At 34.3% G+C, this 18,427-nt stretch overlaps 1 protein-coding gene across 3 annotated transcripts in view; it reads left to right on the plus strand.

Annotated features, from left to right (window-relative positions):
• Positions 1-214: 214 nt before the first annotated feature.
• LOC145293687 (mitochondrial inner membrane protease subunit 2-like) overlaps positions 215-18,427 on the plus strand; it is a 107,335-nt gene continuing 89,122 nt past the window's right edge. The window contains exon 1 of one of the 3 annotated variants that reach the window (XM_080140086.1): positions 215-622. The gene's annotated coding sequence lies outside the window, so the exon portion shown is untranslated. The remainder of the gene's footprint in view (positions 623-18,427) is intronic. The other 2 variants (XM_080140087.1, XM_080140088.1) reach the window with 2 other exon arrangements.

An 18,427-nucleotide genomic window follows, 5' to 3' on the forward strand; every position in this document is an offset into this window, starting at 1 on the left:
AAGAAAGCAAGCATAAGAAAAGAAAGAATAGAAGAAATGAGAAAAATTTTTTAAAAACAAAGAAAATAAAGAAATAGGAAAGAAAGAAATTGAAAAGAAAGAAGAAAAGGAATACAGAAAAACAAATAAAAGCAAAGAAAAGGACGAAATAGGAAAGAAAGAAGAAAAGAAAGAAAGAAAAGAAAGAAGAAAAGAAAGAAAGAAAAGAAAGAAGAAAAGGAATACAGACAACAAAGAAAAGAAAGAAATAGGAAAGAAAAAACAAAGAAAGAAAGAAAAGGAATACAAAAAAGAAAAGAAATAGGAAAGGAAAAAGAAAAGAAAGAACAAAAGAAAACAAATAAGAAAATGAATACAGAAAAACAAAGAAAAGAAAGAAATAGAAAACGAAACGAATGTTGATGTGGAACTCTTTTGCTTTGAAAGGAAAAACAAGTCTACGAACCGCAAAACCATGTGCAATTTGTCCGTTTTCTCCGTGAACAGCTCATACATTTAGGAAGACATTTTTGTAATAATAATAATAATAATAATAATAATAATACAAAAAAAAAAAGAAAAAAAAAAAAAAAGAAAAGACAAACAACCAATTTATACCCGGGAGTTCCTTTCCATAATTTACGTAAGTTTTTTTTATTTTTATTTTCAGTTAGTTTTCATCGGAAGATTTATTTTCTTGTAGAAGGAGAGACAGAGCAAGAAAGGCGTGTTGGACGACAGAAATTTTGTTTCGGTTTCATTCTCGTTTTTTTTTTTTTTTTTTTAATTTGTTTTCAACAAATTAAAACCTACAGTTTTCGAATAAGGAAATTCCGTTCTGCTAAGAATAAAATAAAAAATAAAAAAAATCTTTAAAACCATGTTTTAGGCTAAATTTACTAACGGTCTCTAAAAGTGTAAAGGTCCCGAACAATCTATGAAAAGTTCATTTGTTATTGTTCCATAGTTTATATGAAAAATGTCAACGCTTAAGTTAAAAAAAAAAGAAAAAAAGGCATAACTCCGGGTGGCAATGTGAAAGATAAAAGGTATTTTATTTTTTACGACCTGCCCCTGGGCCCTGCCCTGCGTAGTGTAAACACACCCAACCTTTCCATGTTAAGAACAGCTTTCGAGGTTGTGAGTGTTTATTCCGAAAGCCGTTCTTAACATGGGAGGTTGAGAATGTTTATACTACGCTGCTGCACAGGTCGTAAAAAATACCAACTGCAGAATACCGGTTAAAATTATGTTATCGTTCAGGTCTGTCATAATCACGGGTTCGAATGGGTGTGTATTTACTGTACACATAGATTCGAAAAAGTTGTCAAAAAAAAAAACAAAAAACAAATAATGTTATCAAAGGAAAGATAAGTTACTTTTTACCTAACTGGATAATTTTCTAGTGTTTTTATTTAATGTAACATGTTTATTCAGCTCGAAAAACATAGTGTTTACCGATGTATTAAAAAATGGCGCCCGACTCTCTCTTTGACACGTTTGTAAAAAGGAGTTATAAATGAAAAAAAAAAAACTAGTCAAAATACTGTTAGAAACTTGCTCAATATATGTTACCGTGACATAGGCTGAAGGCTGACATATATTAGATGGGTTTTTAACAGTATTTTGGGTGCTAGTGCACTTGCACTAGTGCAGTGCAGTGGGCAGTGCAGTCCAGTAGTGCACTTACTGATTCGCGCTATTTTTTAAAATTGTTTTTCCAAGTTTAATTAAAGTTTTCTAATGTTTTGTTATGTTCAAATGTAAGGTTAAAGTATAGAATAGTTACAAAACACCCCTCTCCCCATGTTAAGAATGGCTTTTTAAATAATAACGTTATTATTTCAGCACGGATCAATAAGTGCACTAGTACTGTATTTTGTATATTTTTTATTTTTAACTGCTTTTCACAAACTTACCGTGTCAAAAAGAGAGTAGGGCGCCATTTTTAATTTTACAATACATATTACATCGGTAAACAAACACTATGTTTTTCGAGCTAAATAAACATGTTACATTAAATAAAAACACTAAAAACATATCTAGTTAGGTAGAAAAGTAACTTATCTTGCCTTTAATAACATTTATTTATATATTTGTTTTTTTGACAACTTTTTCGAATCTGTGTACAGTAATACGAACATTTTATTTTTTAAAATTTTTTTAATGAATGAATAAAAAATTTATTTCCTGTCTGACTGAGAAATTCTTTTTCGATGTCCGACGAAAGTTGTCTCCCTTCCATCGTTTCTTCTGCTCGATAGGATTTCATTTCTTTAAAAAAGAAAAAAAAAAAAAAAAAAAAAAAAAAAAACTAGCAGCACTATCCGGCGTTACCCGGGTGTATGGATAATAAAATAAAAAAGTTTAACATCTTTTACTCGTTGAAAACTGGTTGAATGTAAGAAGGAAGTCATAGCTGACGAACTACATAACCTAGTTTCAGTGTTTTCTTTTGAACAACTATCAGTAAAGAGACTCTTGATAACTTGTGCATCTATGTTACCGTGCCAAAATAATGTTATTATTTAGAAAACCATTTTTAACATGAGGAGGGAAGGGTATTTTAGGTAAATTTTTACTTTAACTGCAACTCAACTCTCGCCTTTTAAATTGACGACTTTTATAAGTTTTCGAGTCTCGTTAAAAACGAATATTACATTCAAATTTGAGACAAATAAGTAGCTTTCTGGATATTAAGTCATTTTTTCCAATGTATTCCTTAATGAATTTCAACAGAATTCGTCAGAGCACAATCCATCAAAGTACCTGTAAACCGGCACAGGGAAGCAAATGTATCAGAATTTTTGTAGGAATTTTTGACACCCCTAACACGAAACTGCGAATAAAATATAAAAAAAGCTCGTAATTTCTCTTTTAAAAGTGGGTTGTTTATTTTCTTTATGGATTATACTTCCAAATAAACTATCAAAGTTGTTTTAAAAGTAATAGAAATTTTTTTTTTTTTATTAAAAAAAAAAAAAAAAACAGTAATGAAATTAACTGAATTTTACGAGCTCAGTATTTTTCAATTTTTAAACTTTAAAAATCTATCAAAATTTTTCTATTGATTCAATTTTTACGATATTTTCAGGGACAATTTGAAATTTTATGCTCTTTCCAATAAATCGAATATAATATTTCAGACAAACTTTTTTTTAATTCACGCCCCCCCCCCTATTTTCAAGTGTCTATTAAAAAGTAAATATTTTATTCACCAAAGTTTTATATATCACAAATTGAAGATAAAAGATCAATAAATAATATATTCAAATTTAAAAAAAAAAAAAAAGTAGTGTTTTTTAGAAATTTACCTGTAAAGTCCAAAGTTTAAAACCTTTTTTTTTAAAAACCACATTTGTTTTTTCGATTTTTTTAAAAAATGAAACCTTGGTCCTTGCTCCTTCAACTGAAAACAACAAAAAAAAACCGTTAGGGCTTGAATTACATTTTTCGAGTAGTTATAAGCTTGGAAAGACAGGGGGTCGAATTAATTCACGCCTCCCATTTTGAAATGTCTATTAAAAAGTAAATAATTAATTTACTCACCAAAGTGTTATGTATCACAAATTGAAGATAAAAGATCAATAAATAATATATTCAAATTTAAAACAACAAAAAAGTAGTGTTTTTTAGAAATTTACCTGTAGGTAAGGGCTTGAATTACATTTTTCGAGGAGTTATATGCTTGGAAAGACGGGGTAGAATTATTTAATATTTTTCACGAAATTTCTGACACACCTAAAGCAACATTAAGTCGGTGGGACAGGGATTGGAGATTGTTTGACAGTGCAGGAGGATCTATTAGATTGGAGACTCTTTTTTGAACTCTGTCTAGTGGCAGATGTGCCAGCCCAGATATGGCAACAATACTCCATGCATGAGCGAATGGTGACTCTGTAGAGATATAAGATACTGGCAGGTGTCAGTAGTTTTCTAGCATGGTAGAGGGAGCCCACATTCTTTGCAGCAGCTTTGGCAATTTCTTCTATGTATTTGTTTCAATTTATGTTACTTGTGAGTGTTATGTCAAAGAGATTTAATTATGAACTCATGTCGAGTGCTAAATTTGTGAGAGATAGAGGGGGCGGTAGACGTGGAAGGTGTCTCCTTTTGATTACCCTTACTAGGGTCTTTTTTTTTTTTTCTTTCGTTCTTTGACGATTGTAATGCTTGGTATAGGGCAGCCAAACAAGCTGCCAACATTGCCCTGCTTTTTATTGAAACCAACCGAGAGCTCTTTTTAGTATCCTCGCTGTTCCCTTAAGTGCAATTGTCTGGATCTCTTTTGCACTTGGTTCACCAGGAATATTAGTTAGGTAGGACTTCAGGTTCTTCTGCATAAGCCCTGTGGCACCTATGATAACTGGTATGATTGATATCTCTTTAAGATTCCAGTTTATTTTCATATCATACATGAGACCTTGCTATTCGGTCTGTTTCTCTCTTTCAGCTCTGTTCAGACCTCCATCATTAGGGACACTCACTTCAACCAAGGTTGCTACTCTCTCTGACTTATTCCATATAACTATGTCAGGTTTAACAGCAGCATTTTCAAGGTAGATGGCTATAGGGATTACATGGTCGTAATGTATGGTATATAAGTCATTTCCAACTGTTCTTTCAGGTTGATGTTCCCAGGACTTGCTGCTACACTGGATGTTTAATTTTTTACTGATGGTCCAGTGGAGGTACTTGCATACCCTATCATGTCTTGCTGTAGAGTCTCTAGTGTGTGTGTTTAGGTGTTCAAAGCAGAAACACCCACTTAAAATCAACTCCTCCACGCCATGATAAGAGTGGCAGCAAATGGTAATTGTCAGGGAAAACAGGTTCAATGAAAATCCAGGAGATAAAAATCAGGATTCATCATCCTGTGACAGGGCTTTACATTGCGAATCGAACAGTCACATTTGCAGGTGATTTTTCTTGTTTTTTTTTGTTTTTTTGTTTTTTTTTTCAAGTTGCGACTAAAAAATAATAAAATGTTTATCTTTTGGCGATCGTTTTTTTTTTTTTTTTTTTCACCAACAATCTTCCAAAGCTTATTACTGAGTGAAAAATGTCTTTTCAAACTTTCCATTAAAAAAAACAAAAAAAAATGTGCAAAGTCAAATTATTTAAACAATAAAAGGTTTAATAAAACAACACGCTCTTTGTTTTTAACATAGGCTGTTTAAAACGTCAGAAGAATGTGTGTTTTGATATAAAATTTAATGCTTATTAAGAATACACTTATTTAAAAAAAAAAAAATGCAGAAAAATCTTTATGATGTACGTATTCATTATGGAACAAAGATGTCATATTCTAAAAATCACATGGGTTTGGCAAGTAAACGAAAATTTTTGTCATAGGTCAACTAAAGATAAATTTGTCTGGTTGTTTCTGTCTCTGCAATGAAAATCCAGAAAGAGACAAAATCAGGATTCATCATCTTCTGGTTGTCTGTGTGTGGCAAACAAAGATGTGTCAGATGCGCAACCACAAATCTATGGAGTCACGATGAAAACCTTGCTTCCACATCGTTTTATGTGGATCATTCTTTTTACTCTTCTCACACTTTAAGTTCACACAATACATGAAACATGAAAATAACACAAGATGAGAACAGTAGTCTGAATAATCTAAGTAATAAGAATTATCAATCCTCATCTCAAAAATTCGGAAACATTGCTTGTGCATATGTACAACTGATGTTCATTCATGTGTTTTGAGCCACATTTTTTTTTTCTCTCCAACCAAACTGCCTACAGTTGTTTTGCCACCCTCCGCTACTCCCAATTTATTTTTTTAATATCCCACCCCCGATTCCTTACTTGTGTGCGAGCCTTTTCTAGTCTCACACAAAAACACGCGTTCACATCTCAAGCCATATTACTTGTCATATACATACGCGCACGTCCACACACGCACATTTATTCACGTTCACGTACATACACTCACATTCACATGTATATACACACACACGCTAATGTACGCACATGTACGCACACATGGACAACGTCACTTCCCTTTCAAAGGAAATCCACACATGCGCAAAAAAACACTGGAAACAACTATAAAAGCAAGAGACAAGCTGTTTCCAGCCCTTTTTTTCAGACCAGCTTCCGAGCTGGGCAGTCTACGGACTGACAGCATGCCTTTTCGGCAGGCGTGTGCACGCCTCGCCATTTGCTACCATGAGGGGCAAAAAGCTAACAGACCATACGTACACTTTATATGCTTTCTCTCTCCATGAACTGGATTGACTTTCTCTCTCCCTCTCTCTCTATCTACAACTTGTGCCAGAGAACACCTCCGCGTAGCTGACTGCTAACATGGTGCACAGTTTAACCCTCTATCGTTGTCTTTGTCTACACGCTGGACTATCATTCCAATTTCCACTACATTACTCACTTCTCTTCCCATGAGTGAAAAAACGATAGTGACCCAAATATGAGATGAACACACATTTCCTTTTTCTTTCTACACCACCAGTCCCGCAACAAACAATGGTTACACCCGAACGCGGACATGAACACGTGTTACACCTAAAACATCCACTTTTCAACAGTAAATAAACAACACGTTTATCTTATCCATCAATTGAGTTTTTGTTTCCTTCATTTCCATTCGTTTCATTATTTTCTTTTATAACAGGATTAGGATTTATATATCCTAGTCCCCTACACTTGACCCAGGCAACGCTGGGGGGATCCTGCTACTATACCATTTTTTTAATCCCCACCCCTGAGGATCCTTACCACACCTCCACACACTCGGGAAATACTGGGTACTCTGGCTAGTTGTTTATAATATTCAACCAATGCAAAACGATCTGAGACACCATATTGGAAAGGTCAAACCCAAAAGAACTCGTCATCAAGGCTTACAAAAACTAAGCAATGTTCAAGTGTTATGTATGAATGCCTCTCTTTCTTTCACTCTCTTTCAATAAAGGACATGAGAATTGAATTATAATTATATTGTTTTTCAACCGTTGAGGTTGACACTCTGAACGAGACGGACACAGTGATTTAGCTCCGACGCCATTAGTGGCATGTGTTGGGTCTTAACTAAATATGCTCTTTCAGTGTTAAATAAAAGAATTATATTTTTATAAAAAAATGCCTTCGTTTGCTGTCCTGTACAAGCGTTACTTTTCAACAACAGAGAAGTGGTCCCTGTCATGAAGAATGCCTGCCATTCTTGACAACAAGACAGGTCAGCTGGGTATAGCCAACACCATTTCAACCCGTTTATGTTTCTATCGTCCATGTGCCTATCGTTTGATCGTGTCTAATATGTGGAGAGCTGGTTGTCGCTCCCAGGACGTTTTTCAATCAAGCAACTCTCCCTTGAGCAAACGATCAGATGTCATAACGGGATATTATTAAGAGATTAATGACTAAAAACCTGAAGACTCTAATTTACTTGACCGACCTTATAAAAATCTTCACTCCTGTAGTTTAACGGATAACTGTAACCAACGTGAATTTCATGCAGAGCGGACAATTCTGAGATACTGTGGTGTTGTATTTCTGATATTTTTATTAAATATAAACTAAAGAAAAAGAATAATTAACCTTTTTTCTGATTGGTCTAAAACTTTTGGTTATTTGGAGCCGCCATAAAAAAAAAGAAATAAAAAGAACTGGCATCTGTTAGCATAGCTAGAGAGAAAGTAATTATTAACGATGAAGATGCAGAACAGTAAAGAATGGATTGCTACATAACACCGTTGTTCCAGCGCGGTTCGTGTTCTTCATAAGTGGCAAAGCGATTTAAGGTCCTTTCCTGATCCTGGTGAACTTGAAGAAAGAATCAGATCACTTTAATCATCCGTCTAGTAGAAGGGAGTACCTGAACAGATAAAAAAAACAAGTGTATTAAGTTTTGTAGGCCTATCTAATCTCTTGAAAGTATTCACAAAAGCTAGAATACAATCTTCACGAGTGCAAAAGTCGGAAACTTCCCAACAACATAAAGTAGAAAAATCTAGCATGAAATTGTTGAAAGCATTCAAACTTGATATTTTCAATTCTTAAACTTCATAATTCATTCAAACGCATTTAATTGCATTTAATTTCAGTTGAATCAAACCAAGTTTTACCAAACTAAATGTTATGGTGTAAATGTTGGAATTAATGATGTGAAGACTCAAATACAGTGAAATGAATGATATATTAAGCAGAAAATACAGAAACGATGTTAGTTGAGTTGGAATTCTGCTATACTAAAGGACAAAGTAAAGTTACGACTCTTGGCTTCAGACTGCTGAAAAGCAGAACGTGGTCACCGGAAGTGATGTCAGGAATAGTCCATTGTCAGACTGTAATCATGCCACACTCACACTAAACTTAGAACTTAATTTAATTTTTTTTTTTTTTTAAAAAAAGCTTGGTTCAAGTTGTGTAAAAATATCAACATTTACAACAGGTAAATGTGCCTCGAAGTCTAACTCGTTCTGTGGTAATTAAATGTTTTTATTTTTGCTTTTTGCTTTTAACTTTTGTTTGCCACAAAGGATATTGCCACCGAGATGTAAGGGGCTATTGTGGTTAGAGTCCAGATTTGTAGAGAGTGGGGGGGGGTCCTAGCTAGAGAGTTGTGCATCAAGATTTTTGTTCATATTATATTGAAATTTCTGCATGTTCATACAGTCGGAAACATGGAGCAGGGAAGGGATTCCAAAGCCAATCAGTATGAGGAAAGAAACTTTAAAAGTAGGTTTTTCAGCATCTAGGGAACTCTACGGTGGAAAGGTGGGATTTTGCTGCTAGTCAGGAAGTGTTAATACTTTTAAGAAGATATGAACCACCATGCCTCAGTTATGAATGAAATAACAACTTGTGTTCAATTAACCATATACAATATGTCGATTGTGAACCCACAAAGGCTTGATATAACTTAATAAAACAAAACTTTTCGATGAAATGCCTTAACATGGATGCCTCAATCAAGCATTAATATTCCCAAGTCTGAAAAGATGCGGCCAAAGAAGGTCGAAGGTTACATTGGCCAGAGAGAAGAGAATAGTAGGTCAAATAATATAAATAAATACAAATTATCAATCCTCGTCTCAAAAATTGCGAAATGATACAAACTATTAACTTATTTTTATTTCGGACTATTATTCTCATCTTTATTAGTTGTTGTGTTTTGATCTTTTATTGGTTTTTGTTTTTTCACAACGTTTCGGCCAACTATTCCTCTGGCCTTCGTCAGGTGGTAACCGCGATGGATAGGAACTTCGAATCTCCTAACTGCATTCTCAGCCATCACTGCCATCCGTAGTTGTTGTCGTCTCACCACATTTTGACCAAGTAAACCTCTGGCATGCTTTGGGTGGAATTGAAACCGCTATCGTGTCCGTACTGATTGGTATAATAATAGTCCAAAATAAAAATAAATTAATATATAATGCTCATCTCAAAAATGAATTCCAATTAAGGAATAATATATATATATATATATATATATACCAATCGGTACGGACCCGACTGGACGATCAGATAATAAATAAACGTGAATTTATAAGATCAAAGAATCCAACCTTCGGGGCCCGTGGCGCAGTTGATAGAGACGTTGAATCTCTACAGTTCCAGATGAACATTGTCTGAAGATAGCGGTTTCAATTCCACCCAAAGCATGCCAGAGGTTTAATTGGTCAAAATGTGGTGAGACGACAACAACTACGGATGGCAGTGATTGCTGAGAATGCAGTTAGGAGATTCGAAGTTCCTATCCGTCGCGGTTACCACCTGACGAAGGCCAGAGGAAGTTGGCCGAAACGTTGTGAAAAAACAAAAACCAATAAAAGATCAAAACACAACAACTAATAAAGATGAGAATAATAGTCCGAAATAAAAATAAATTAATATATATAATGCTCATCTCAAAAATGAATTCCAATTAAGGAATAATATATATATATATATATATATATATGATACAAACTGTTGTAAATGTTGTTACTTTTACACGATTTGAGCCAAACTTTTTTTTTTTTTTAACTCTAAAATAAGTTTGAGGTTTAGTTGGTTTGGTTCCATTCAAATTCTATAAAACCAAATGTTTGAATCATGAAATTTGAGAATCGAAAATGTCAAGTGTGAATACATTCAACAATTTCATGCCAGACTTTTCTATGTTGTTGATAAAAATCTGTGAAATAATAATAAAATCTGCTTTGAGTATTTGACATACTGCCCCCCTCCTCCTCCTGCTATCTGAGTTCATCATATTTGTTTGATTCACACCAAGAAGGGTGGAGGTGGCGGCGGTGACAATGCTAATAAACCTTGATGTTTTATTTGTTTCTCATTCACAAACTTGATTTATTGCTTCTCTAAAAATTATATTTTTTTTGTTTTTTTTAATGTCCAACATCCCTGCAAGAGACTCTGTCGGTCTATCATGCTTAAGTTTAAAATATCATTTTCATCGCTAAATGCAGCATTGTAGCAATCCAATAAAATCAGTGAGGAGGAGGGGGGGATTAAGTAGTTTATTAATGGCGTCGATGCATTTCTAGAAAAGTCTTTTTATTTCAATTTCATTAAAAAAAATGTCATTTTCCAAATATTCATTACCAATTCACAAAGCCTTTTTAAAGTTTATTTTGCTTTATCTCTTTATTTGGAGAAAATTAACTCCGAAGAGAGTGACTAATGTTATCTTAGTTAATTATTTTTTCCTATACTTTCTAACTAAACTGAAATGAGTAACACACACGGACTAAGACATTGAAGTAACATTGATTATTTGATTATCAAGTTTTCTACATTAGTGGATGTGTCTCATTCGCATGGCTTCCACAAAGAGACTAATATGAAGACCTTTGTTTCTCTCAGCTTGAAAATGTCACTCATCGTTGTTTGACTCTGTTTTGTCTATCATTTAATTTACTGCACTCTGCTTCAACTTTACATTCCCCATTTGTGAGAATGATTCTGTTTGTTGACTAAGGACATTATTAATATATATAAATTTATTTTTTTTATTAACAACTAGCAGGGATACTGGGTTAAAATTGTAAGATATTTCTATTTAAACTTTTGTCTCTCTAGCTGTCTATCTACTTTTCCCTTTCCCCTCCCCCATTTCCCGTCTCCAATCCTTTTTCTCCTTTGCCAAGCTCATTCCTCTCTAGCGAGACATACACATACATACACACAAAGACAAATCCCCTTTATCTAGATTCCTTGAAAAGTGAGTCGGCATAAGGGAATTAAAACTTTGACAAAAAGATGTGTTTAGTGAATAAAATCAGTAAATGAATATTTAAAAATTTTTGATTGTATTCATTCTAGGCAACACTGATGAAGAATAAATTTTTCTTGTTATTTACTCAACTGAAATGAGTGATGCACACTGGCAAAGACATTGAAGTAATATTTTGCTTAGATTATCAAGTTTTCTACATTATTGGTCAACTCCCTCGTGCAACCCATGGCTTGCATTATTCGATGTCTCATGATTGGCTCTCATATAGCGACTGATTTGAAAGCTTTTGTTTCACTCAGTTTGAAAACAATAGCATTCATCATCGTTCGACTCCTACCTTTGTTTTGTGTACCATTCGACCTGTTTCCCCTTGTGGAAGGTATTTATGTTGCTTGGAGAAGCTGAGTGGTCTTGGCTTCAGTAATCAAGTAAAAAGAATCTAGTAAGTCACCTTAATGAATAGTCGCCCGTAATCGTTGCTGGTAATATGCTTAAGCTTTAGGCCTTCAGCATATCTTTCCACATTTCATGTCTCCAGGAACGATTCTGTTTTGAAGATTGTGGATTATCATGACATGCACCAAGTATGATCCATGCCAAAACTCTAACAGCTAACACAAGCGCCACTGATGCATGATCACCAATATGTAACGGGAGTTTAAACGTTTTAATCTTTTATGTTAATGATATTACAGTCACTTCCAAGCAGGAGCTGATATTCTTAAATTACCTCCTATATAATTACTGAATGAGCTCAACATCTGAAGAAATATCTGAAAGACGAATCAGTTACATTGGTATGGTCATGTAGAGCGTTCGTCCTCTTGGATAAGCTTGTTTGTTCATGATTTGCAATGTTTGGGCTGACATCGAATGTACACGAAAGCTCATTTAAATACAGCATCGGTTTGTGTGTGTGTAAAACACATTTGGTACGCACCACCCAAGAGAAAAAAAGGAAAGAGGAAAAGAGGAAATTAGTGTCACCACTTGTCTGCCAGAGACGAAGTTAAAAGAGCGATAATTCCTTTTACAAATTGTTTGCATGTTTGCTTTGTGCAAAGCTATTTTGTAGACTAGTTTTTAAAGTGGTGTAGCTCTACAATACTTCCCCCTCCAGATAGCTGCAGGCTACGGGAAAGGGTGATAGCTGCAGGCTACGGGAAAAGGTGATAGCTGCAGGCTACGGGAAAGGGTGAATGAAATGAGCATGCAGATGTAGATATGGTGTAGCATATGTGTATGCAAAAAAGTTTAGGAAGTCTTAAAGTCTGCGTATTTGCAAGGGAAACCTGCATAACCAGGGGTAGTTGTGGATATGGATCAATCGATTGTGAAAAATTCACCGGGAAGGCGAAAAACTCTCTCTGCTGGTGTAGCGTTCAGGTTTTCTTTAATAATGGATCGAAGTTCTAGAAAAAACAAGCAGTAAATGTTCGCTTCAGCAATGCTGATAAGGCAGCTTTGAGTCAATGATAGAAGCGTTCTATCACCCTTCCGTTAGTGGAAGGGTAATAAGCAGTTGTCGCAATGTGGGAAAATTCAGAAAGATTAGCAAAGGTCTGGGAAGTTGTGATGTAAACTTGATCCTCTGTCAGTGGTAACCGTGGTGGGTATGCCAAAATTAGAGATAGTTCTCCACGAATGTGCGGGCTACAGATTCCGTAGAAATGTTGTGCAAGGAGACTGCTACTGGCCAACGAGTGGAGCGATCTATCATAGTGAGGATGTAGCTGTGACCAGCAGAAGGTAGCAGGAGGCTAACAATATCCAGATGTGTATGCACAAAATGAACATCAGGTACAGGGAAGTTGCCTGGGGTGGACAATATGATGGTGTACTTTCGTAGTTTAGCAAGAAATACATGCCTGAGTCCATTTATGTATGTTGACATTCATGTTAGGCCAAAAATCAAGCTGTGATTAGCTTGACTGTTGCGCGCTTGCCAGGATGCGTTAAATCATGAAAATGTCGGAAAACTTTCTTTCGGCAAGGAGGTAGGTAAGGCTTGAATGTAAAACAGATGTATCGCCCAAAATGAGCTTTTTCAAAATTTTCCAAAAATGAAATTGTCTTTTTGGTGGAATAGTTGGAGTTGACATAAATTCAGTTAATATCTCCTTTCTGTTAAGATGTGATGTAATCCAAGTCCAGAGGTTTCTCAAGACTTTGAAATCATAAAAATGGAAGAGTATGTCAGCTCCAATATTTGTTTTGCTTGGTAAATATTGAATGTCGGCAGAATATTGTGTCACAAAATCCATCTGTCAAAGTTCTCTGGGTGTATGTTTACTAGAAATGGAGGATGTAAGGGAAGCAATCAGGGTTTGTGGTCAGTGAAAATCGTGACTTGTCTCCCTTCCAACATGAAACAAAAATGGCGAGTAGTTCTCTACTGAAAACAGTATTTATGTTGAAGAATGCTCAGCTTAGCAGAAAAGAAAGACAGTGGTCGTGTTTGACCATTCACTACCAGGTTGAGTATAGCACCAACAGCTACATCAGAAGCATGTCAGAAGAAAGAGTTTGGCTGTCAGGTCAGGATCGATGTAGGATAGCTTTGTGAAGTTCACCAGAGCTATTTTTATTCATGCTCATCTGACGCCACTGTTTTTCTCTGTGTTTCATGCGTGGCCATTGTCTTGTTTGCTTAACTCAGACAAATAAAACTTTTCATGCATGAAAGATACAAGGAGGCATTTGCTGAGTTTTCTTCAAGGTTTTTGTTGATGAGAATTGACACTGAAGGAAGAGACTAATGTTATCTTAATTACTTCTTAAACCTTTTTTTAACTCACTTGAATGCGTGACACAGACATCGAAGTAACATTTGCCTTAGATTATTCTACATTATTGGCTGTGTCTCATTCATATGGCTTCCTGAGAAAGGCTCAAGTGAAAACATTAGTTTTTTTTTGTTTTTTTTTTTTCAATTCAGGAAGTGTAACATCAATTTTGTCCACCGTTTGTTCTGTTGCCTCAGCCTTGTCACCCATCTTTTATTCAACCCTGGGAATGATTCTGTTTTACTGATATAGGTTATCATCATGCACTCGGTGTTACCCTTGCCAAAATTCACACTAGCTGACTTAATGTAGGGCCCCTTATATGTAACACAAGGCAAACTGCTGGGTAAACAGTTTATCCTTATCCATTGCTGTGCAAGCGATATCATGATGGTTGTCCCTTGTTCATCACACTATCTGTTAGCAGTCAACGAGACATGTAATCGTTTGAAGTTTCCATTTTTTTGTGGAGAGGGAAGAAGTCTCATATCGTTTTTTGGCTTAAATTGTAATCTTCAATACTTATCCATTTTCTTTTTTCTTTTTATTCCAAATAAAAAAGAAAATCTTTTCCTCATTAATAACATTATTTAGAAAACCATTCTTAACATATGGATTGAGGTCTTTACTAACTAATTTGTACTTTCACCTAACCATTTAATAAACAGAAAAGGGCATTTTGTAGTATAGTCCAAAAAAAGAATATGGGGAAAAATGCCTAAAATACAATTATAAAACAAATAAATGTTACTAAAGATAAGGTACTCTTCTACCTACCTGGATACTTTTTCCATGTTTTATTTTAAAGCGTTTATTTATATAAAAAAAAGTAGTGCCGAGTTTTATGTTAGAATACAAAAAAATGGCTGGCATGAGACGGTCACCGATAATCGTTCAAAAATCGAAGATTAAACAAAATACTGGTAAGAAATCCACCCAATAAATGTCACGGTGACACTTTCCACCTCACGAGGAAAGTTTTGTTTTTTTTTTTGCACCACATTTTAAGTCTCCCCCTCCCTTCCCTCATTTATATTTAAAACTTAAAAAAAAATCAACTTGCTCGTGTTTTAAATGTTTACCCCCCTCCCCGTGTTTTATTGAAGTGTCTCTACATATCTTTTTTTTTCTTTCTTTTTTTTAATGTTTGGCACTTCTGCAGTTTACGGACCATGTTATTTTTAGAAATTCAACTGTTACGGTATCTTTCGCTTGGTTTGTATTACAATCCACACAGGTACGAAAAAGTTGTCAAAAAAAAAAAAAAAAAATGTTATCAAAGGCAAGATAAGATTTTAGTGTTTTTATTTAATGTAAAATGTTTATTCGATTTGAAAAAACAAGCAATATTGAGCGCTACTGGAGAACAAGAAAAAAAAAGGCCATGTTGTCTCTTTACATCTTTTGAAGTCTCGATAATCACTTCAAAAAAATAAATAAGACAAAATAGTAGAAACCCACTTACACGGTAACAATGGTTTGAGTGGATTTCTACCACCATTTTGTTTTGTTATTTTGAAATGATTATCGAGACTTCAAAACGATATTAATTAATCAACAGCAAAAATTAAATAAACTTTACATATTGCTCCCTGATGGCAATAATTATACGGGAGAATACTTCTCCCTTTTCTGCCAAAGAACACCATGAGATGAAGGTGGAACATCTTAGTTCACATCCCCAACAATTTTCGGATGTCTTTTGGCACGAAACCAAAAAAACTTTCATTTAAAATAAATTTGCTTTTCTTTATTTTAGTTAATCATAAAAAAGTAACGAATCCAACAATTGTTTATTCGCATTAGTCAGAAATTGACAGTTTAAAGGCTTCAAAGTCACGCATAAATTTCTCTTAGGAAAATAGAAGTCAGCATCAGTTTTTTTGTTTTTTTTTTAATCTATAAAAATAATGGGGAAACGTGTTTACTTCGCTATTTCAAAGAGATTTTGAAGTATTTAAACTGTCAATTTCTGGCCATGAATAAAGTTTAAAGTCAAGCATTAAAATTCACTCAGCTATCTGGACATGGGAAACAGAATCTTTGGTCGCGTTAGGGAAATTAATCAGAATTATTCAGACAAAAAAGGAATGAGAAATTGTGATGTTTATTTACATAAAAATGGTACTCTTGCAGAGAAAGGCTGTGCTGCTGAAATAATGACGTTATTTTGAAATCCATTTTTAACATGGGGAGGAGGTATTTTTTTTGTTTTTTTTTGTTTTTGTTTAAACTATTCTGTAGTTTCACCTGGCAATTTTATAAACAAAAGATACCGTAAAAATTGATTTCTCGACTAACCTCATTCAGGTATAATTTGATCGCTAAGTTGTTTCCTTTTCGTAAACTGTTTCGGCAATTTCCGAGATTCGGCTATTGTATTCGCGTAATCATTTTTTTTTTTTTTTCATTTAACATTCTTTCATTGTTTCACTGATTATTTTAGCGTCCTTTACAAAATGTTTATTTTTGCTATGTTTATGCTGGTTATCTTCCCTAGATCGGAGTTTTTGTTGCCATAAGCGCCCCCCCCCAACCCGATATGAGACTTTCACCACCACCCCACCCATCTTCCTGCCACAAAAATTGGAAACTTCCGACGATTATATGTCTCGTTGATGGAGTGAGTATTTAGTTTACTTTAAATTCATATAGGAAAGTGATCCCTACTCTAAAATCTAAAATATTTATTATTTTTTAAATCTCCTTTGTTGATATTTTTTTAAGGCTGTTGAAACGTAACAGCTCTAAAAAGTATATTTTACATTTTTAGGGGGTAAACTACGCTGACTCAGATAATGAAAAATTACCAGTAATAATGTGTAAATCACATAGATGCGAGAAGCACATGCACATAACCGAGAAGTTGCCACCGAATTTTATTAATGTAATGTAATTAAAGGTTTGTATGAATTTGTATTTGTAAAAAGTACATTTCATTCAGATCAAGGTCGATAACTCTACTAAACTTTTTAGAGTGATTGCCCTTAGTTTAATGCAGTTTTTAAGTTTGAGAATACAATCTTGATAAATGATTTGAGTGTAAAATACATTTTATAATTCTTCATACATTTCATGCTTTTTATTTAATGCAGCTCAAATTCAGCTAAAATCTTGATGCTCGTAAGGAATAGACACCCAGTTTTGAGCTTCTTTGATATTTCTTACACGTGCCAGAATAGTTTTTGGAAATGAAGTAAAACTCCCAAAGTAACAACTACCAAAGGAAGTCATATTTTATTTATTTATTTATTTATTTTTATTTTTTGAGAATAAATAAAAAACAATCTAAAAGATGTGGGCAAAAATGGCCGAAGGAAACAGCCCCCATGATTCTTAAAAGAGGCTAATTATAATTATTTTCCAGTAAATTTTTACTTTTCACCTTATCAATCATCTTTAAAATGACGACTTTTATAGATTTTCGGGTATGCTGAAAAGGAATATCGCATTTAAATTTGCTGCAAACAAGTAGTTTTTCAGATACTAAGCTATGTAATTCCTTATGTTATAAGTAGTGGCCATTTTTGTATGTGCAAGTGCACATTTTTAGTAAGGTGGAAAGTAAGTAAAAATGTATTTTTTTTTTTACATCTAAATTTTGATTTTGTTTTTTTTTATATCTAAATTTTGATTTTTTTTTCATATCTAAATTTTGATTTTTTTTTTTACATCTAAATTTTGATTTTTTTTTTTTTACATCTAAATTTTGATTTTTTTTTTTTTTTTTTTTTTACATCTAAATTTTCATTTTTATTCATTTTTTTTGTTTTTTACATCTAAATTTGACTGTGTTTGAAAGATAAATGATCCAAGTTAATCTCTAAAAGGAATAAAATACATACAGGGTATAATGATAAAATTGTCATCGTAGAAAAGATGGCATGATTCCATTTCTGTTTGATGAAAACCGGGTTTCTTTTTGTTACAGACCATCTACTAGTTGGCTAGTTGTGTACAAATCCCAAGAGCGATAAGAGCTTTCTATCATATCTGAAAGTGACACAATGTTCAACGAACAAGATCGGAGATGCACCGCTGTACAACTCCTGCTCTCTACTGATTCAAGTTATGACAGCAGGACCATTGCCAGCACCCTCAAAATGCATCACTGGATAAATAATAGACGTGCCTAGGGTGATGAAAACACGATTATGGTCTTTGGTGTGGCTTCAAGTAAGGGCCAAATCTTGAAAGTCAACACCAAAGTCTACCTGGATGTACTGAAGAGTGTGGTGATCCCGTGGGGTAATCAGGTGACCGCTGGGAGACCCTGGGTGTGGCAGTAGGACTTGGTGCTAGCCCACAAGTCCAAAGAAACCCAGGCTTCGCTTCAAAAGCAGTGCTATGACTTTGTATTCTTCTCTCACTGCCCCCTCTCTTCCCCCAACCTGTACTCGTTGGACTACTTTGTTTGGTCATACATCAAGAAAATCACCAACATGACCTCCCA

Source organism: Euprymna scolopes, chromosome 15 (genome assembly GCF_053919585.1).
Source record: "Euprymna scolopes isolate OS-2025 chromosome 15, ASM5391958v1, whole genome shotgun sequence".
Classification (NCBI taxonomy): Eukaryota; Metazoa; Mollusca; class Cephalopoda; order Sepiida; family Sepiolidae; genus Euprymna; species Euprymna scolopes.